The sequence below is a fragment of the Amblyomma americanum genome, chromosome 10 (assembly GCF_052857255.1).
Source record: "Amblyomma americanum isolate KBUSLIRL-KWMA chromosome 10, ASM5285725v1, whole genome shotgun sequence".
NCBI lineage: Eukaryota > Metazoa > Arthropoda > Arachnida > Ixodida > Ixodidae > Amblyomma > Amblyomma americanum.
The window spans coordinates 126,327,939-126,350,418 of NC_135506.1; the positions used below are offsets into that span (position 1 = coordinate 126,327,939).

At 52.1% G+C, this 22,480-nt stretch overlaps 1 protein-coding gene across 2 annotated transcripts in view; it reads right to left on the minus strand.

The window, feature by feature from the left end:
• Window positions 1–22,480, minus strand: part of LOC144106405 (uncharacterized) — a 667,694-nt gene that overhangs the window by 197,507 nt on the left and 447,707 nt on the right. The gene's annotated exons all lie outside the window — the stretch shown is intronic.

The following is a 22,480-nucleotide window of genomic DNA, read 5'->3' on the forward strand; positions in this document are numbered from 1 at the left end:
CTCCTGGGCTGTCCTCCGGCTCAGAGTAGAAAAGCATCGGCCTGATCATCGCATCGATAACTGCGGACAAAGCACGTGAACAGAAATAGGGTACGAAAAAAACGGGCACTACGGTTCTGCTGATATTCACGCGGCAGCATTGGACCGTGGTCAGAACGCGTGCTTAGCCCGCTCTAGACTTGTTCACAGGAAGCCTAGAGTGATAATACAGAAACCTCCTGGGCTGTCCTCCGGCAGACAGTAGAAAAAGCATCAGGCCGTTCATCACATCGATAACTGCGGACAAAGCACGTGACCAGAAACAGGGTACGAAAAGAACGGGCACTACGGTTCGGCTGATATTCACGCGGCAGCAGTGGACCGTGGTCTGAACGCGTGCTTAACCCGCTCTAGACTTGTTCACAGGAAGCCTTCGCGATAATACAGAAACCTCCTGGGCTGTCCTCCGGCTGACAGTAGAAAAAGCATCAGGCCGTTCATCACATCGATAACTGCGAACAAAGCACGTGAACAGAAACAGGGTACGAAAAGAACGGGCACTATGGTTCGGCTGATATTCACGCGGCAGCAGTGGACCGTGGTCTGAACGCGTGCTTAACCCGCTCTAGACTTGTTCACATTAAGCCTTGAGCGATAATACAGAAACCTCCTGGGCTGTCCTCCGGCTGACAGTAGAAAAAGCATCGGCCCGTTCATCGCATCGATAACTGCGGACAAAGCACGTGACCACAAATAGGGTACGAAAAGAACGGGCACTACGGTTCGGCAGATATTCACGCGGCAGCAGTGGACCGCGGTCTGAACGCGTGCTTAACCCGTTCTAGACTAGTTCAAAGGAAGCCTTCGCGATAATACAGAAACCTCCTAGGCTGTCCTCCAGCTGACAGTAGAAAAAACATCAGGCCGTTCATCACATCGATAACTGCGGACAAAGCACGTGACAACAAACAGGGTAAGAAAAGAACGGGCACTACGGTTCTGCTGAAATTCACGCGGCAGCAGTGGACCGTGGTCTGAACGCGTGCTTAACCCGCTCTAGACTTGTTCACAGGAAGCCTTGAGCGATAATACAGAAACCTCCTGGACTGTCCTCCGGCTGACAGTAGAAAAAGCATCGGCCCGTTCATCGCATCGATAACTGCGGACAAAGCACGTGACCAGAAACAAGGTACGAAAAGAACGGGCACTACGGTTCTGCTGATATTCACGCGGCAGCAGTGGACCGTGGTCTGAACGCGTGCTTAACCCGCTCTAGACTTGTTCACAGGAAGCCTTGAGCGATAATACAGAAACCTCCTGGGCTGTCCTCCGGCTGAGAGTAGAAAAAGCATCGGCCCGTTCATCGCATCGATAACTGCGGACAAAGCACGTGAACAGAAACAGGGTACGAAAAGAACGGGCACTACGGTTCGGCTGATAATCACGCGGCAGCAGTGGACCGTGGTCTGAACGCGTGCTTAACCCGCTCTAGACTTGTTCACAGGAAGACTTGAGCGATAATACAGAAACCTCCTAGGCTGTCCTCCGGCTGACAGTAGAAAAAGCATCAGGCCGTTCATCACATCGATAACTGCGGACAAAGCACGTGACAGCAAACAGGGTACGAAAAGAACGGGCACTACGGTTCTGCTGATATTCACGCGGCAGCAGTGGACCGTGGTCTGAACGCGTGCTTAACCCGCTCTAGACTTGTTCACAGGAAGCCTTGAGCGATAATACAGAAACCTCCTGGGCTGTCCTCCGGCTGACAGTAGAAAAAGCATCGGCCCGTTCATCGCATCGATAACTGCGGACAAAGCACGTGACCAGAAACAAGGTACGAAAAGAACGGGCACTACGGTTCTGCTGATATTCACGCGGCAGCAGTGGACCGTGGTCTTAACGCATGCTTAACCCGCTCTAGACTTGTTCACAGGAAGCCTTGGGCGATAATACAGAAACCTCCTGGGCTTTCCTACAGCTTATAGTAGAAAAAGCATCGGCCCGTTCATCGCATCGATAACTGCGGACAAAGCACGTTACCAGAAACAGGGTACAAAAAGAACGGGCACTACGGTTCTGCTGATATTCACGCGGCAGCAGTGGACCGTGGTCTGAACGCGTACTTAACCCGCTATAGACTTGTTCACAGGAAGACTTGAGCGATAATACAGAAACCTCCTGGGCTGTCCTCCGGCTCAGAGTAGAAAAAGCATCGGCCTGTTCATCGCATCGATAACTGCGGACAAAGCACGTGAACAGAAACAGGGTACGAAAAAAACGGGCACTACGGTTCTGCTGATATTCACGCGGCAGCATTGGACCGTGGTCAGAACGCGTGCTTAACCCACTCTAGACTTGTTCACAGGAAGCCTTGAGTGATAATACAGAAACCTCCTGGGCTGTCCTCCGGCAGACAGTAGAAAAAGCATCAGGCCGTTGATCACATCGATAACTGCGGACAAAGCACGTGACCAGAAACAGGGTACGAAAAGAACGGGCACTACGGTTCGGCTGATATTCACGCGGCAGCAGTGGACCGTGGTCTGAACGCCTGCTTAACCCGCTCTAGACTTCTTCACAGGAAGCCTTCGCGATAATACAGAAACCTCCTGGGCTGTCCTCCGGCTGACAGTAGAAAAAGCATCAGGCCGTTCATCACATCGATAACTGCGAACAAAGCACGTGACCAGAAACAGGGTACGAAAAGAACGGGCACTATGGTTCGGCTGATATTCACGCGGCAGCAGTGGACCGTGGTCTGAACGCGTGCTTAACCCGCTCTAGACTTGTTCACAGGAAGCCTTGAGCGATAATACAGAAACCTCCTGGGCTGTCCTCCGGCTGACAGTAGAAAAAGCATCGGCCCGTTCATCGCATCGATAACTGCGGACAAAGCACGTGACCACAAACAGGGTACGAAAAGAACGGGGACTACGGTTCGGCTGATATTCACGCGGCAGCAGTGGACCGCGGTCTGAATGCGTGCTTAACCCGTTCTAGACTTGTTCAAAGGAAGCCTTCGCGATAATACAGAAACCTCCTAGGCTGTCCTCCGGCTGACAGTAGAAAAAACATCAGGCCGTTCATCACATCGATAACTGCGGACAAAGCACGTGACAACAAACAGGGTACGAAAAGAACGGGAACTACAGTTCTGCTGATATTCACGCGGCAGCAGTGGACCGTGGTCTGAACGCGTCCTTAACCCGCTCTAGACTTGTTCACAGGAAGCCTTGAGCGATAATACAGAAACCTCCTGGGCTGTCCTCCGGCTGACAGTAGAAAAAGCATCGGCCTGTTCATCGCATCGATAACTGCGGACAAAGCACGTGACCAGAAACAAGGTACGAAAAGAACGGGCACTACGGTTCTGCTGATATTCACGCGGCAGCAGTGGACCGTGGTCTGAACGCGTCCTTAACCCGCTCTAGACTTGTTCACAGGAAGCCTTGAGCGATAATACAGAAACCTCCTGGGCTGTCCTCCGGCTGACAGTAGAAAAAGCATCGGCCTGTTCATCGCATCGATAACTGCGGACAAAGCACGTGACCAGAAACAAGGTACGAAAAGAACGGGCACTACGGTTCTGCTGATATTCACGCGGCAGCCGTGGACCGTGGTCTGAACGCGTACTTAACCCGCTATAGACTTGTTCACAGGAAGACTTGAGCGATAATGCAGAAACCTCCTGGGCTGTCCTCCGGCTGAGAGTAGAAAAAGCATCGGCCTGTTCATCGCATCGATAACTGCGGACAAAGCACGTGAACAGAAACAGGGTACGACAAGAACGGGCACTACGGTTCGGCTGATAATCACGCGGCAGCAGTGGACCGTGGTCTGAACGCGTGCTTAACCCGCTCTAGACTTGTTCACAGGAAGCCTTGAGCGATAATAAAGAAACCTCCTGGGCTGTCCTTCGGCTGACAGTAGAAAGAGCATCAGGCCGTTCATCAAATCGATAACTGCGGACAAAGCACGTGACCACAAACAGGGTACGAAAAGAACGGGCACTACGGTTCGGCTGATATTCACGCGGCAGCAGTGGACCGCGGTCTGAACGCGTGCTTAACCCGTTCTAGACTTGTTCACAGGAAGCCTTGAGCGATAATAAAGAAACCTCCTGGGCTGTCCTTCGGCTGACAGTAGAAAGAGCATCAGGCCGTTCATCAAATCGATAACTGCGGACAAAGCACGTGACCACAAACAGGGTACGAAAAGAACGGGCACTACGGTTCGGCTGATATTCACGCGGCAGCAGTGGACCGCGGTCTGAACGCGTGCTTAACCCGTTCTAGACTTGTTCAAAGGAAGCCTTCGCGATAATACAGAAACCTCCTAGGCTGTCCTCCGGCTGACAGTAGAAAAAGCATCAGGCCGTTCATCACATCGATAACTGCGGACAAAGCACGTGACAGCAAACAGGGTACGAAAAAAAACGGGCACTACGGTTCTGCTGATATTCACGCGGCAGCAGTTGACCGTGGTCTGAACGCGTGCTTAACCCGCTCTAGACTTGTTCACAGGAAGCCTTGAGCGATAATACAGAAACCTCCTGGGCTGTCCTTCGGCTGACAGTAGAAAGATCATCAGGCCGTTCATCAAATCGATAACTGCGGATAAAGCACGTGACCAGAAACAGGGTACGAAAAGAACGGGCACTATGGTTCGGCTGATATTCACGCGGCAGCAGTGGACCGTGGTCTGAACGCGTGCTTAACCCGCTCTAGACTTCTTCACAGGAAGCCTTGAGCGATAATACAGAAACCTCCTGGGCTGTCCTCCGGCTGACAGTAGAAAAAGCATCGGCCCGTTCATCGCATCGATAACTGCGGACAAGGCACGTGACCACAAACAGGGTACGAAAAGAACGGGGACTACGGTTCGGCTGATATTCACGCGGCAGCAGTGGACCGCGGTCTGAACGCGTGCTTAACCCGTTCTAGACTTGTTGAAAGGAAGCCTTCGCGATAATACAGAAACCTCCTAGGCTGTCCTCCGGCTGACAGTCGAAAAAACATCAGGCCGTTCATCACATCGATAACTGCGGACAAAGCACGTGACAACAAACAGGGTACGAAAAGAACGGGCACTACAGTTCTGCTGATATTCACGCGGCAGCAGTGGACCGCGGTCTGAACGCGTGCTTAACCCGTTCTAGACTTGTTCAAAGGAAGCCTTCGCGATAATACAGAAACCTCCTAGGCTGTCCTCCGGCTGACAGTAGAAAAAGCATCAGGCCGTTCATCACATCGATAACTGCGGACAAAGCACGTGACAGCAAACAGGGTACGAAAAAAAACGGGCACTACGGTTCTGCTGATATTCACGCGGCAGCAGTTGACCGTGGTCTGAACGCGTGCTTAACCCGCTCTAGACTTGTTCACAGGAAGCCTTGAGCGATAATACAGAAACCTCCTGGGCTGTCCTTCGGCTGACAGTAGAAAGATCATCAGGCCGTTCATCAAATCGATAACTGCGGATAAAGCACGTGACCAGAAACAGGGTACGAAAAGAACGGGCACTATGGTTCGGCTGATATTCACGCGGCAGCAGTGGACCGTGGTCTGAACGCGTGCTTAACCCGCTCTAGACTTCTTCACAGGAAGCCTTGAGCGATAATACAGAAACCTCCTGGGCTGTCCTCCGGCTGACAGTAGAAAAAGCATCGGCCCGTTCATCGCATCGATAACTGCGGACAAGGCACGTGACCACAAACAGGGTACGAAAAGAACGGGGACTACGGTTCGGCTGATATTCACGCGGCAGCAGTGGACCGCGGTCTGAACGCGTGCTTAACCCGTTCTAGACTTGTTGAAAGGAAGCCTTCGCGATAATACAGAAACCTCCTAGGCTGTCCTCCGGCTGACAGTCGAAAAAACATCAGGCCGTTCATCACATCGATAACTGCGGACAAAGCACGTGACAACAAACAGGGTACGAAAAGAACGGGCACTACAGTTCTGCTGATATTCACGCGGCAGCAGTGGACCGCGGTCTGAACGCGTGCTTAACCCGTTCTATACTTGTTCAAAGGAAGCCTTCGCGATAATACAGAAACCTCCTAGGCTGTCCTCCGGCTGACAGTAGAAAAAACATCAGGCCATTCATCACATCGATAACTGCGGACAAAGCACGTGACAACAAACAGGGTACGAAAAGAACGGGCACTACGGTTCGGCTGATATTCACGCGGCAGCAGTGGACCGCGGTCTGAACGCGTGCTTAACCCGTTCTAGACTTGTTCAAAGGAAGCCTTCGCGATAATACAGAAACCTCCTAGGCTGTCCTCCGGCTGACAGTAGAAAAAACATCAGGCCGTTCATCACATCGATAATTGCGGACAAAGCACGTGACAACAAACAGGGTACGAAAAGAACGGGCACTACGGTTCTGCTGAAATTCACGCGGCAGCAGTGGACCGTGGTCTGAACGCGTGCTTAACCCGCTCTAGACTTGTTCACAGGAAGCCTTGAGTGATAATACAGAAACCTCCTGGGCTGTCCTCCGGCAGACAGTAGAAAAAGCATCAGGCCGTTCATCACATCGATAACTGCGGACAAAGCACGTGACCAGAAACAGGGTACGAAAAGAACGGGCACTACGGTTCGGCTGATATTCACGCGGCAGCAGTGGACCGTGGTCTGAACGCGTGCTTAACCCGCTCTAGACTTGTTCACAGGAAGCCTTCGCGATAATACAGAAACCTCCTGGGCTGTCCTCCGGCTGACAGTAGAAAAAGCATCGGCCCGTTGATCGCATCGATAACTGCGGACAAAGCACGTGACCACAAACAGGGTACGAAAAGAACGGGCACTACGGTTCGGCTGATATTCACGCGGCAGCAGTGGACCGCGGTCTGAACGCGTGCTTAACCCGTTCTAGACTTGTTCAAAGGAAGCCTTCGCGATAATACAGAAACCTCCTAGGCTGTCCTCCGGCTGACAGTAGAAAAAACATCAGGCCGTTCATCACATAGATAACTGCGGACAAAGCACGTGACAACAAACAGGGTACGAAAAGAACGGGCACTACGGTTCTGCTGAAATTCACGCGGCAGCAGTGGACCGTGGTCTGAACGCGTGCTTAACCCGCTCTAGACTTGTTCACAGGAAGCCTTGAGCGATAATACAGAAACCTCCTGGACTGTCCTCCGGCTGACAGTAGAAAAAGCATCGGCCCGTTCATCGCATCGATAACTGCGGACAAAGCACGTGACCAGAAACAAGGTACGAAAAGAACGGGCACTACGGTTCTGCTGATATTCACGCGGCAGCAGTGGACCGTGGTCTGAAGGCGTGCTTAACCCGCTCTAGACTTGTTCACAGGAAGCCTTGAGCGATAATACAGAAACCTCCTGGGCTGTCCTCCGGCTGAGAGTAGAAAAAGCATCGGCCTGTTCATCGCATCGATAACTGCGGACAAAGCACGTGAACAGAAACAGGGTACGAAAAGAACGGGCACTACGGTTCGGCTGATAATCACGCGGCAGCAGTGGACCGTGGTCTGAACGCGTGCTTAACCCGCTCTAGACTTGTTCACAGGAAGACTTGAGCGATAATACAGAAACCTCCTAGGCTGTCCTCCGGCTGACAGTAGAAAAAGCATCAGGCCGTTCATCACATCGATAACTGCGGACAAAGCACGTGACAGCAAACAGGGTACGAAAAGAACGGGCACTACAGTTCTGCTGTTATTCACGCGGCAGCAGTGGACCGTGGTCTGAACGCGTGCTTAACCCGCTCTAGACTTGTTCACAGGAAGCCTTGAGCGATAATACAGAAACCTCCTGGGCTGTCCTCCGGCTGACAGTAGAAAAAGCATCGTCCCGTTCATCGCATCGATAACTGCGGACAAAACACGTGACCACAAACAGGGTACGAAAAGAACGGGCACTACGGTTCGCCTGATAATCACGCGGCAGCACTGGACCGTGGTCTGAACGCGTGCTTAATCCGCTCTAGACTTGTTCACAGGAAGCCTTGAGCGATAATACAGAAACCTCCTGGGCTGTCCTCCGGCTGACAGTAGAAAAAGCATCGGCCCGTTCATCGCATCGATAACTGCGGACAAAGCACGTGACCAGAATCAAGGTACGAAAAGAACGGGCACTACGGTTCTGCTGATATTCACGCGGCAGCAGTGGACCATGGTCTGAACGCATGCTTAACCCGCTCTAGACTTGTTCACAGGAAGCCTTGGGCGATAATACAGAAATCTCCTGGGCTTTCCTACAGCTTATAGTAGAAAAAGCATCGGCCCGTTCATCGCATCGATAACTGCGGACAAAGCACGTGAACAGAAACAGGGTACGAAAAAAACGGGCACTACGGTTCTGCTGATATTCACGCGGCAGCATTGGACCGTGGTCAGAACGCGTGCTTAACCCGCTCTAGACTTGTTCACAGGAAGCCTTGAGTGATAATACCGAAACCTCCTGGGCTGTCCTCCGGCAGACAGTAGAAAAAGCATCAGGCCGTTCATCACATCGATAACTGCGGACAAAGCACGTGACCAGAAACAGGGTACGAAAAGAACGGGCACTACGGTTCGGCTGATATTCGCGCGGCAGCAGTGGACCGTGGTCTGAACGCCTGCTTAACCCGCTCTAGACTTGTTCACAGGAAGCCTTCGCGATAATACAGAAACCTCCTGGGCTGTCGTCCGGCTGACAGTAGAAAAAGCATCAGGCCGTTCATCACATCGATAACTGCGGACAAAGCACGTGACAACAAACAGGGTACGAAAAGAACGGGCACTACAGTTCTGCTGATATTCACGCGGCAGCAGTGGACCGTGGTCTGAACGCGTGCTTAACCCGCTCTAGACTTGTTCACAGGAAGCCTTGAGCGATAATACAGAAACCTCCTGGGCTTTCCTACAGCTGACAGTAGAAAAAGCATCGGCCCGTTCATCGCATCGATAACTGCGGACAAATCACGTGACCAGAAACAGGGTACGAAAAGAGCGGGCACTACGGTTCTGCTGATATTCACGCGGCAGCCGTGGACCGTGGTCTGAACGCGTACTTAACCCGCTATAGACCTGTTCACAGGAAGACTTGAGCGATAATACAGAAACCTCCTGGGCTGTCCTCCGGCTGAGAGTAGAAAAAGCATCGGCCTGTTCATCGCATCGATAACTGCGGACAAAGCACGTGAACAGAAACAGGGTACGAAAAGAACGGGCACTACGGTTCGGCTGATAATCACGCGGCAGCAGTGGACCGTGGTCTGAACGCGTGCTTAACCCGCTCTAGACTTGTTCACAGGAAGCCTTCGCGATAATACAGAAACCTCCTAGGCTGTCCTCCGGCTGACAGTAGAAAAAACATCAGGCCATTCATCACATCGATAACTGCGGACAAAGCACGTGACCACAAACAGGGTACGAAAAGAACGGGCACTACGGTTCGGCTGATATTCACGCGGCAGCAGTGGACCGCGGTCTGAACGCGTGCTTAACCCGTTCTAGACTTGTTCAAAGGAAGCCTTCGCGATAATACAGAAACCTCCTAGGCTGTCCTCCGGCTGACAGTAGAAAAAGCATCAGGCCGTTCATCACATCGATAACTGCGGACAAAGCACGTGACAGCAAACAGGGTACGAAAAGAACGGGCACTACGGTTCTGCTGATATTCACGCGGCAGCAGTGGACCGTGGTCTGAACGCGTGCTTAACCCGCTCTAGACTTGTTCACAGGAAGCCTTGAGCGATATTACAGAAACCTCCTGGGCTGTCCTTCGGCTGACAGTAGAAAGATCATCAGGCCGTTCATCAAATCGATAACTGCGGACAAAGCACGTGACCACAAACAGGGTACGAAAAGAACGGGCACTATGGTTCGGCTGATATTCACGCGGCTGCAGTGGACCGTCGTCTGAACGCGTGCTTAACCCGCTCTAGACTTGTTCAAAGGAAGCCTTCGCGATAATACAGAAACCTCCTAGGCTGTCCTCCGTCTGACAGTAGAAAAAACATCAGGCCGTTCATCACATCGATAACTGCGGACAAAGCACGTGACAACAAACAGGGTACGAAAAGAACGGGCACGACAGTTCTGCTGATATTCACGCGGCAGCAGTGGACCGTGGTCTGAACGCGTGCTTAACCCGCTCTAGACTTGTTCACAGGAAGCCTTGAGCGATAATACAGAAACCTCCTGGGCTGTCCTCCGGCTGACAGTAGAAAAAGCATCGGCCTGTTCATCGCATCGATAACTGCGGACAAAGCACGTGACCAGAAACAAGGTACGAAAAGAACGGGCACTACGGTTCTGCCGATATTCACGCGGCAGCAGTGGACCGTGGTCTGAACGCGTGCTTAACCCGCTCTAGACTTGTTCACAGGAAGCCTTGAGCGATAATACAGAAACCTCCTGGGCTTTCCTACAGCTGACAGTAGAAAAAGCATCGGCCCGTTCATCGCATAGATAACTGCGGACAAAGCACGTGACCAGAAACAGGGTACGAAAAGAACGGGCACTACGGTTCTGCTGATATTCACGCGGCAGCCGTGGACTGTGGTCTGAACGCGTACTTAACCCGCTATAGACTTGTTCACAGGAAGACTTGAGCGATAATACAGAAACCTCCTGGGCTGTCCTCCGGCTGAGAGTAGAAAAAGCATCGGCCTGTTCATCGCATCGATAACTGCGGACAAAGCACGTGAACAGAAACAGGGTACGAAAAGAACGGGCACTACGGTTCGGCTGATAATCACGCGGCAGCAGTGGACCGTGGTCTGAACGCGTGCTTAACCCGCTCTAGACTTGTTCACAGGAAGCCTTGAGCGATAATAAAGAAACCTCCTGGACTGTCCTCCGGCTGACAGTAGAAAAAGCATCGGCCCGTTCATCGCATCGATAACTGCGGACAAAGCACGTGACCAGAAACAAGGTACGAAAAGAACGGGCACTACGGTTCTGCTGATATTCACGCGGCAGCAGTGGACCGTGGTCTGAACGCGTGCTTAACCCGCTCTAGACTTGTTCACAGGAAGCCTTGAGCGATAATACAGAAACCTCCTGGGCTGTCCTCCGGCTGAGAGTAGAAAAAGCATCGGCCTGTTCATCGCATCGATAACTGCGGACAAAGCACGTGAACAGAAACAGGGTACGAAAAGAACGGGCACTACGGTTCGGCTGATAATCACGCGGCAGCAGTGGACCGTGGTCTGAACGCGTGCTTAACCCGCTCTAGACTTGTTCACAGGAAGCCTTGAGCGATAATACAGAAACCTCCTGGGCTGTCCTCCGGCTGACAGTAGAAAAAGCATCGGCCCGTTCATCGCATCGATAACTGCGGACAAAACACGTGACCACAAACAGGGTACGAAAAGAACGGGCACTACGGTTCGCCTGATAATCACGCGGCAGCACTGGACCGTGGTCTGAACGCGTGCTTAATCCGCTCTAGACTTGTTCACAGGAAGCCTTGAGCGATAATACAGAAACCTCCTGGGCTGTCCTCCGGCTGACAGTAGAAAAAGCATCGGACCGTTCATCGCATCGATAACTGCGGACAAAGCACGTGACCAGAAACAAGGTACGAAAAGAACGGGCACTACGGTTCTGCTGATATTCACGCGGCAGCAGTGGACCGTGGTCTGAACGCATGCTTAACCCGCTCTAGACTTGTTCACAGGAAGCCTTGGGCGATAATACAGAAACCTCCTGGGCTTTCCTACAGCTTATAGTAGAAAAAGCATCGGCCCGTTCATCGCATCGATAACTGCGGACAAAGCACGTTACCAGAAACAGGGTACAAAAAGAACGGGCACTACGGTTCTGCTGATATTCACGCGGCAGCAGTGGACCGTGGTCTGAACGCGTACTTAACCCGCTATAGACTTGTTCACAGGAAGACTTGAGCGATAATACAGAAACCTCCTGGGCTGTCCTCCGGCTGACTGTAGAAAAAACATCAGGCCGTTCATCACATCGATAACTGCGGACAAAGCACGTGACAACAAACAGGGTACGAAAAGAACGGGCACGACAGTTCTGCTGATATTCACGCGGCAGCAGTGGAGCGTGGTCTGAACGCGTGCTTAACCCGCTCTAGACTTGTTCACAGGAAGCCTTGAGCGATAATACAGAAACCTCCTTGGCTGTCCTCCGGCTGACAGTAGAAAAAGCATCGGCTTGTTCATCGCATCGATAACTGCGGACAAAGCACGTGACCAGAAACAAGGTACGAAAAGAACGGGCACTACGGTTCTGCCGATATTCACGCGGCAGCAGTTGACCGTGGTCTGAACGCGTGCTTAACCCGCTCTAGACTTGTTCACAGGAAGCCTTGAGCGATAATACAGAAACCTCCTGGGCTTTCCTACAGCTGACAGTAGAAAAAGCATCGGCCCGTTCATCGCATAGATAACTGCGGACAAAGCACGTGACCAGAAACAGGGTACGAAAAGAACGGGCACTACGGTTCTGCTGATATTCACGCGGCAGCCGTGGACCGTGGTCTGAACGCGTACTTAACCCGCTATAGACTTGTTCACAGGAAGCCTTGAGCGATAATACAGAAACCTCCTTGGCTGTCCTCCGGCTGACAGTAGAAAAAGCATCGGCCCGTTCATCGCATCGATAACTGCGGACAAAACACGTGACCAGAAACAAGGTACGAAAAGAACGGGCACTACGGTTCTGCTGATATTCACGCGGCAGCATTGGACCGTGGTCAGAACGCGTGCTTAACCCGCTCTAGACTTGTTCACAGGAAGCCTTGAGCGATAATACAGAAACCTCCTTGGCTGTCCTCCGGCTGACAGTAGAAAAAGCATCGGCCCGTTCATCGCATCGATAACTGCGGACAAAACACGTGACCAGAAACAAGGTACGAAAAGAACGGGCACTACGGTTCTGCTGATATTCACGCGGCAGCAGTGGAGCGTGGTCTGAACGCATGCTTAACCCGCTCTAGACTTGTTCACAGGAAGCCTAGGGCGATAATACAGAAACCTCCTGGGCTTTCCTACAGCTGATAGTAGAAAAAGCATCGGCCCGTTCATCGCATCGATAACTGCGGACAAAGCACGTGACCAGAAACAGGGTACGAAAAGAACGGGCACTACGGTTCTGCTGATATTCACGCGGCAGCAGTGGACCGTGGTCTGAACGCGTACTTAACCCGTTCTAGACTTGTTCACAGGAAGCCTTGAGCGATAATACAGAAACCTCCTGGGCTGTCCTCCGGCTCAGAGTAGAAAAAGCATCGGCCTGTTCATCGCATCGATAACTGCGGACAAAGCACGTGAACAGAAACAGGGTACGAAACAAACGGGCACTACGGTTCTGCTGATATTCACGCGGCAGCAGTGGACCGTGGTCTGAACGCGTGCTTAACCCGCTCTAGACTTGTTCACAGGAAGCCTTGAGCGATAATACAGAAACCTCCTTGGCTGTCCTCCGGCTGACAGTAGAAAAAGCATCGGCCCGTTCATCGCATCGATAACTGCGGACAAAACACGTGACCAGAAACAAGGTACGAAAAGAACGGGCACTACGGTTCTGCTGATATTCACGCGGCAGCATTGGACCGTGGTCAGAACGCGTGCTTAACCCGCTCTAGACTTGTTCACAGGAAGCCTTGAGCGATAATACAGAAACCTCCTGGGCTTTCCTACAGCTGACAGTAGAAAAAGCATCGGCCCGTTCATCGCATCGATAACTGCGGACAAAGCACGTGACCAGAAACAGGGTACGAAAAGAACGGGCACTACGGTTCTGCTGATATTCACGCGGCAGCCGTGGACCGTGGTCTGAACGCGTACTTAACCCGCTATAGACTTGTTCACAGGAAGACTTGAGCGATAATACAGAAACCTCCTGGGCTGTCCTCCGGCTGAGAGTAGAAAATGCATCGGCCTGTTCATCGCATCGATAACTGCGGACAAAGCACGTGAACAGAAACAGGGTACGAAAAGAACGGGCACTACGGTTCGGCTGATAATCACGCGGCAGCAGTGGACCGTGGTCTGAACGCGTGCTTAACCCGCTCTAGACTTGTTCACAGGAAGCCTTGAGCGATAATACAGAAACCTCCTGGGCTTTCCTACAGCTGGCAGTAGAAAAAGCATCGGCCCGTTCATCGCATAGATAACTGCGGACAAAGCACGTGACCAGAAACAGGGTACGAAAAGAACGGGCACTACGGTTCTGCTGATATTCACGCGGCAGCCGTGGACCGTGGTCTGAACGCGTACTTAACCCGCTATAGACTTGTTCACAGGAAGACTTGAGCGATAATAAAGAAACCTCCTGGGCTGTCCTTCGGCTGACAGTAGAAAGAGCATCAGGCCGTTCATCAAATCGATAACTGCGGACAAAGCACGTGACCACAAACAGGGTACGAAAAGAACGGGCACTACGGTTCGGCTGATATTCACGCGGCAGCAGTGGACCGCGGTCTGAACGCGTGCTTAACCCGTTCTAGACTTGTTCAAAGGAAGCCTTCGCGATAATACAGAAACCTCCTGGGCTGTCCTCCGGCTGAGAGTAGAAAAAGCATCGGCCTGTTCATCGCATCGATAACTGCGGACAAAGCACGTGAACAGAAACAGGGTACGAAAAGAACGGGCACTACGGTTCGGCTGATAATCACGCGGCAGCAGTGGACCGTGGTCTGAACGCGTGCTTAACCCGCTCTAGACTTGTTCACAGGAAGCCTTGAGCGATAATAAAGAAACCTCCTGGGCTCTCCTTCGGCTGACAGTAGAAAGAGCATCAGGCCGTTCATCAAATCGATAACTGCGGACAAAGCACGTGACCACAAACAGGGTACGAAAAGAACGGGCACTACGGTTCGGCTGATATTCACGCGGCAGCAGTGGACCGCGGTCTGAACGCGTGCTTAACCCGTTCTAAACTTGTTCAAAGGAAGCCTTCGCGATAATACAGAAACCTCCTAGGCTGTCCTCCGGCTGACAGTAGAAAAAGCATCGGCCCGTTCATCGCATCGATAACTGCGGACAAAGCACGTGACCAAAAACAGGGTACGAAAAGAACGGGGACTACGGTTCGGCTGATATTCACGCGGCAGCAGTGGACCGCGGTCTGAACGCGTGCTTAACCCGTTCTAGACTTGTTCAAAGGAAGCCTTCGCGATAATACAGAAACCTCCTAGGCTGTCCTCCGGCTGACAGTAGAAAAAACATCAGGCCGTTCATCACATCGATAACTGCGGACAAAGCACGTGACAACAAACAGGGTACGAAAAGAACGGGCACTACAGTTCTGCTGATATTCACGCGGCAGCAGTGGACCGTGGTCTGAACGCGTGCTTAACCCGCTCTAGACTTGTTCACAGGAAGCCTTGAGCGATAATACAGAAACCTCCTAGGCTGTCCTCCGGCTGACAGTAGAAAAAGCATCGGCCTGTTCATCGCATCGATAACTGCGGATAAAGCACGTGACCAGAAACAAGGTACGAAAAGAACGGGCACTACGGTTCTGCTGATATTCACGCGGCAGCAGTGGACCGTGGTCTGAACGCGTGCTTAAGCCGCTCTAGACTTGTTCACAGGAAGCCTTGAGCGATAATACAGAAACCTCCTGGGCTTTCCTACAGCTGACAGTAGAAAAAGCATCGGCCCGTTCATCGCATAGATAACTGCGGACAAAGCACGTGACCAGAAACAGGGTACGAAAAGAACGGGCACTACGGTTCTGCTGATATTCACGCGGCAGCCGTGGACCGTGGTCTGAACGCGTACTTAACCCGCTATAGACTTGTTCACAGGAAGACTTGAGCGATAATAAAGAAACCTCCTGGGCTGTCCTTCGGCTGACAGTAGAAAGAGCATCAGGCCGTTCATCAAATCGATAACTGCGGACAAAGCACATGACCACAAACAGGGTACGAAAAGAACGGGCACTACGGTTCGGCTGATATTCACGCGGCAGCAGTGGACCGCGGTCTGAACGCGTGCTTAACCCGTTCTAGACTTGTTCAAAGGAAGCCTTCGCGATAATACAGAAACCTCCTAGGCTGTCCTCCGGCTGACAGTAGAAAAAGCGTCAGGCCGTTCATCACATCGATAACTGCGGACAAAGCACGTGACAGCAAACAGGGTACGAAAAGAACGGGCACTACGGTTCTGCTGATATTCACGCGGCAGCAGTGGACCGTGGTCTGAACGTGTGCTTAACCCGCTCTAGACTTGTTCACAGGAAGCCTTGAGCGATAATACAGAAACCTCCTGGGCTGTCCTCCGGCTGACAGTAGAAAAAGCATCGGCCCGTTCATCGCATCGATAACTGCGGACAAAACAGGTGACCAGAAACAAGGTACGAAAAGAACGGGCACTACGGTTCTGCTGATATTCACGAGGCAGCAGTGGACCGTGGTCTGAACGCATGCTTAACCCGCTCTAGACTTGTTCACAGGAAGCCTAGGGCGATAATACAGAAACCTCCTGGGCTTTCCTACAGCTGATAGTAGAAAAAGCATCGGCCCGTTCATCGCATCGATAACTGCGGACAAAGCACGTGACCAGAAACAGGGTACGAAAGGAACGGGCACTACGGTTCTGCTGATATTCACGCGGCAGCAGTGGACCGTGGTCTGAACGCGTGCTTAACCCGCTATAGACTTGTTCACAGGAAGCCTTGAGCGATAATAAAGAAATCTCCTGGGCTGTCCTCCGGCTGACAGTAGAAAAAGCATCGGCCTGTTCATCGCATCGATAACTGCGGACAAAGCACGTGACCAGAAACAAGGTACGAAAAGAACGGGCACTACGGTTCTGCTGATATTCACGCGGCAGCAGTGGACCGTGGTCTGAACGCGTACTTAACCCGCTATAGACTTGTTCACAGGAAGACTTGAGCGATAATACAGAAACCTCCTGGGCTGTCCTCCGGCTCAGAGTAGAAAAAGCATCGGCCTGTTCATCGCATCGATAACTGCGGACAAAGCACGTGAACAGAAACAGGGTACGAAAAGAACGGGCACTACGGTTCGGCTGATAATCACGCGGCAGCAGTGGACCGTGGTCTGAACGCGTGCTTAACCCGCTCTAGACTTGTTCACAGGAAGCCTTGCGCGATAATAAAGAAACCTCCTGGGCTGTCCTTCGGCTGACAGTAGAAAGAGCATCAGGCCGTTCATCAAATCGATAACTGCGGACAAAGCACGTGACCACAAACAGGGTACGAAAAGAACGGGCACTACGGTTCGGCTGATATTCACGCGGCAGCAGTGGACCGCGGTCTGAACGCGTGCTTAACCCGTTCTAAACTTGTTCAAAGGAAGCCTTCGCAATAATACAGAAACCTCCTAGGCTGTCCTCCGGCTGACAGTAGAAAAAGCATCAGGCCGTTCATCACATCGATAACTGCGGACAAAGCACGTGACAGCAAACAGGGTACGAAAAGAACGGGCACTACGGTTCTGCTGATATTCACGCGGCAGCAGTGGACCGTGGTCTGAACGCGTGCTTAACCCGCTCTAGACTTGTTCACAGGAAGCCTTGAGCGATAATACAGAAATCTCCTTGGCTGTCCTCCGGCTGACAGCAGAAAAAGCATCGGCCCGTTCATCGCATCGATAACTGCGGACAAAACACGTGACCAGAAACAAGGTACGAAAAGAACGGGCACTACGGTTCTGCTGATATTCACGCGGCAGCAGTGGAGCGTGGTCTGAACGCATGCTTAACCCGCTCTAGACTTGTTCACAGGAAGCCTAGGGCGATAATACAGAAACCTCCTGGGCTTTCCTACAGCTGATAGTAGAAAAAGCATCGCCCCGTTCATCGCATCGATAACTGCGGACAAAGCACGTGACCAGAAACAGGGTACGAAAAGAACGGGCACTACGGTTCTGCTGATATTCACGCGGCAGCAGTGGACCGTGGTCTGAACGCGTACTTAACCCGCTATAGACTTGTTCACAGGAAGCCTTGAGTGATAATACAGAAACCTCCTGGGCTGTCCTCCGGCAGACAGTAGAAAAAGCATCAGGCCGTTCATCACATCGATAACTGCGGACAAAGCACGTGACCAGAAACAGGGTACGAAAAAAACGGGCACTACGGTTCGGCTGATATTCACGCGGCAGCAATGGACCGTGGTCTGAACGCGTGCTTAACCCGCTCTAGACTTGTTCACAGGAAGCCTTCGCGATAATACAGAAACCTCCTGGGCTGTCCTCCGGCTGACAGTAGAAAAAGCACCGGCCTGTTCATCGCATCGATAACTGCGGACAAAGCACGTGACCAGAAACAAGGTACGAAAAGAACGGGCACTACGGTTCTGCTGAGATTCACGCGGCAGCAGTGGACCGTGGTCTTAACGCGTGCTTAACCCGCTCTAGACTTGTTCACAGGAAGCCTTGAGCGATAATACAGAAACCTCCTGGGCTTTCCTACAGCTGACAGTAGAAAAAGCATCGGCCTGTTCATCGCATCGATAACTGCGGACAAAGCACGTGACCAGAAACAGGGTACGAAAAGAACGGGCACTACGGTTCTGCTGATATTCACGCGGCAGCCGTGGACCGTGGTCTGAACGCGTACTTAACCCGCTATAGACTTGTTCACAGGAAGACTTGAGCGATAATACAGAAACCTCCTGGGCTGTCCTCCGGCTGAGAGTAGAAAATGCATCGGCCTGTTCATCGCATCGATAACTGCGGACAAAGCACGTGAACAGAAACAGGGTACGAAAAGAACGGGCACTACGGTTCGGCTGATAATCACGCGGCAGCAGTGGACCGTGGTCTGAACGCGTGCTTAACCCGCTCTAGACTTGTTCACAGGAAGCCTTGAGCGATAATAAAGAAACCTCCTGGGCTGTCCTTCGGCTGACAGTAGAAAGAGCATCAGGCCGTTCATCAAATCGATAACTGCGGACAAAGCACGTGACCACAAACAGGGTACGAAAAGAACGGGCACTGCGGTTCGGCTGATATTCACGCGGCAGCAGTGGACCGCGGTCTGAACGCCTGCTTAACCCGTTCTAGACTTGTTCAAAGGAAGCCTTCGCGATAATACAGAAACCTCCTAGGCTGTCCTCCGGCTGACAGTAGAAAAAGCATCAGGCCGTTCATCACATCGATAACTGCGGACAAAGCACGTGACAGCAAACAGGGTACGAAAAGAACGGGCACTACGGTTCTGCTGATATTCACGCGGCAGCAGTGGACCGTGGTCTGAACGCGTGCTTAACCCGCTCTAGACTTGTTCACAGGAAGCCTTGAGCGATAATACAGAAACCTCCTGGGCTGTCCTTCGGCTGACAGTAGAAAGATCATCAGGCCGTTCATCAAATCGATAACTGCGGACAAAGCACGTGACCACAAACAGGGTACGAAAAGAACGGGCACTATGGCTCGGCTGATATTCACGCGGCAGCAGTGGACCGTGGTCTGAACGCGTGCTTAACCCGCTCTAGACTTGTTCACAGGAAGCCTTCGCGATAATACAGAAACCTCCTGGGCTGTCCTCCGGCTGACAGTAGAAAAAGCACCGGCCTGTTCATCGCATCGATAACTGCGGACAAAGCACGTGACCAGAAACAAGGTACGAAAAGAACGGGCACTACGGTTCTGCTGAGATTCACGCGGCAGCAGTGGACCGTGGTCTTAACGCGTGCTTAACCCGCTCTAGACTTGTTCACAGGAAGCCTTGAGCGATAATACAGAAACCTCCTGGGCTTTCCTACAGCTGACAGTAGAAAAAGCATCGGCCTGTTCATCGCATCGATAACTGCGGACAAAGCACGTGACCAGAAACAGGGTACGAAAAGAACGGGCACTACGGTTCTGCTGATATTCACGCGGCAGCCGTGGACCGTGGTCTGAACGCGTACTTAACCCGCTATAGACTTGTTCACAGGAAGACTTGAGCGATAATACAGAAACCTCCTGGGCTGTCCTCCGGCTGAGAGTAGAAAATGCATCGGCCTGTTCATCGCATCGATAACTGCGGACAAAGCACGTGAACAGAAACAGGGTACGAAAAGAACGGGCACTACGGTTCGGCTGATAATCACGCGGCAGCAGTGGACCGTGGTCTGAACGCGTGCTTAACCCGCTCTAGACTTGTTCACAGGAAGCCTTGAGCGATAATAAAGAAACCTCCTGGGCTGTCCTTCGGCTGACAGTAGAAAGAGCATCAGGCCGTTCATCAAATCGATAACTGCGGACAAAGCACGTGACCACAAACAGGGTACGAAAAGAACGGGCACTACGGTTCGGCTGATATTCACGCGGCAGCAGTGGACCGCGGTCTGAACGCGTGCTTAACCCGCTCTAGACTTGTTCAAAGGAAGCCTTCGCGATAATACAGAAACCTCCTAGGCTGTCCTCCGGCTGACAGTAGAAAAAACATCAGGCCGTTCATCACATCGATAACTGCGGACAAAGCACGTGACAACAAACAGGGTACGAAAAGAACGGGCACTACAGTTCTGCTGATATTCACGCGGCAGCAGTGGACCGTGGTCTGAACGCGTGCTTAACCCGCTCTAGACTTGTTCACAGGAAGCCTTGAGCGATAATACAGAAACCTCCTGGGCTTTCCTACAGCTGACAGTAGAAAAAGCATCGGCCCGTTCATCGCATAGATAACTGCGGACAAAGCACGTGACCAGAAACAGGGTACGAAAAGAACGGGCACTACGGTTCTGCTGATATTCACGCGGCAGCCGTGGACCGTGGTCTGAACGCGTACTTAACCCGCTATAGACTTGTTCACAGGAAGACTTGAGCGATAATAAAGAAACCTCCTGGGCTGTCCTTCGGCTGACAGTAGAAAGAGCATCAGGCCGTTCATCAAATCGATAACTGCGGACAAAGCACATGACCACAAACAGGGTACGAAAAGAACGGGCACTACGGTTCGGCTGATATTCACGCGGCAGCAGTGGACCGCGGTCTGAACGCGTGCTTAACCCGTTCTAGACTTGTTCAAAGGAAGCCTTCGCGATAATACAGAAACCTCCTAGGCTGTCCTCCGGCTGACAGTAGAAAAAGCATCAGGCCGTTCATCACATCGATAACTGCGGACAAAGCACGTGACAGCAAACAGGGTATGAAAAGAACGGGCACTACGGTTCTGCTGATATTCACGCGGCAGCAGTGGACCGTGGTCTGAACGTGTGCTTAACCCGCTCTAGACTTGTTCACAGGAAGCCTTGAGCGATAATACAGAAACCTCCTGGGCTGTCCTCCGGCTGACAGTAGAAAAAGCATCGGCCCGTTCATCGCATCGATAACTGCGGACAAAACAGGTGACCAGAAACAAGGTACGAAAAGAACGGGCACTACGGTTCTGCTGATATTCACGAGGCAGCAGTGGACCGTGGTCTGAACGCATGCTTAACCCGCTCTAGACTTGTTCACAGGAAGCCTAGGGCGATAATACAGAAACCTCCTGGGCTTTCCTACAGCTGGTAGTAGAAAAAGCATCGGCCCGTTCATCGCATCGATAACTGCGGACAAAGCACGTGACCAGAAACAGGGTACGAAAGGAACGGGCACTACGGTTCTGCTGATATTCACGCGGCAGCAGTGGACCGTGGTCTGAACGCGTGCTTAACCCGCTATAGACTTGTTCACAGGAAGCCTTGAGCGATAATACAGAAATCTCCTGGGCTGTCCTCCGGCTGACAGTAGAAAAAGCATCGGCCTGTTCATCGCATCGATAACTGCGGACAAAGCACGTGACCAGAAACAAGGTACGAAAAGAACGGGCACTACGGTACTGCTGATATTCACGCGGCAGCAGTGGACCGTGGTCTGAACGCGTACTTAACCCGCTATAGACTTGTTCACAGGAAGACTTGAGCGATAATACAGAAACCTCCTGGGCTGTCCTCCGGCTCAGAGTAGAAAAAGCATCGGCCTGTTCATCGCATCGATAACTGCGGACAAAGCACGTGAACAGAAACAGGGTACGAAACAAACGGGCACTACGGTTCTGCTGATATTCACGCGGCAGCATTGGACCGTGGTCAGAACGCGTGCTTAACCCGCTCTAGACTTGTTCACAGGAAGCCTTGAGTGATAATACAGAAACCTCCTGGGCTGTTCTCCGGCTGACAGTAGAAAAAGCATCAGGCCGTTCATCACATCGATAACTGCGAACAAAGCACGTGACCAGAAACAGGGTACGAAAAGAACGGGCACTATGGTTCGGCTGATATTCACGCGGCAGCAGTGGACCGTGGTCTGAACGCGTGCTTAACCCGCTCTAGACTTGTTCACAGGAAGCCTTGAGCGATAATACAGAAACCTCCTGGGCTGTCCTCCGGCTCAGAGTAGAAAAAGCATCGGCCTGTTCATCGCATCGATAACTGCGGACAAAGCACGTGAACAGAAACAGGGTACGAAAAGAACGGGCACTACGGTTCGGCTGATAATCACGCGGCAGCAGTGGACCGTGGTCTGAACGCGTGCTTAACCCGCTCTAGACTTGTTCACAGGAAGCCTTGCGCGATAATAAAGAAACCTCCTGGGCTGTCCTTCGGCTGACAGTAGAAAGAGCATCAG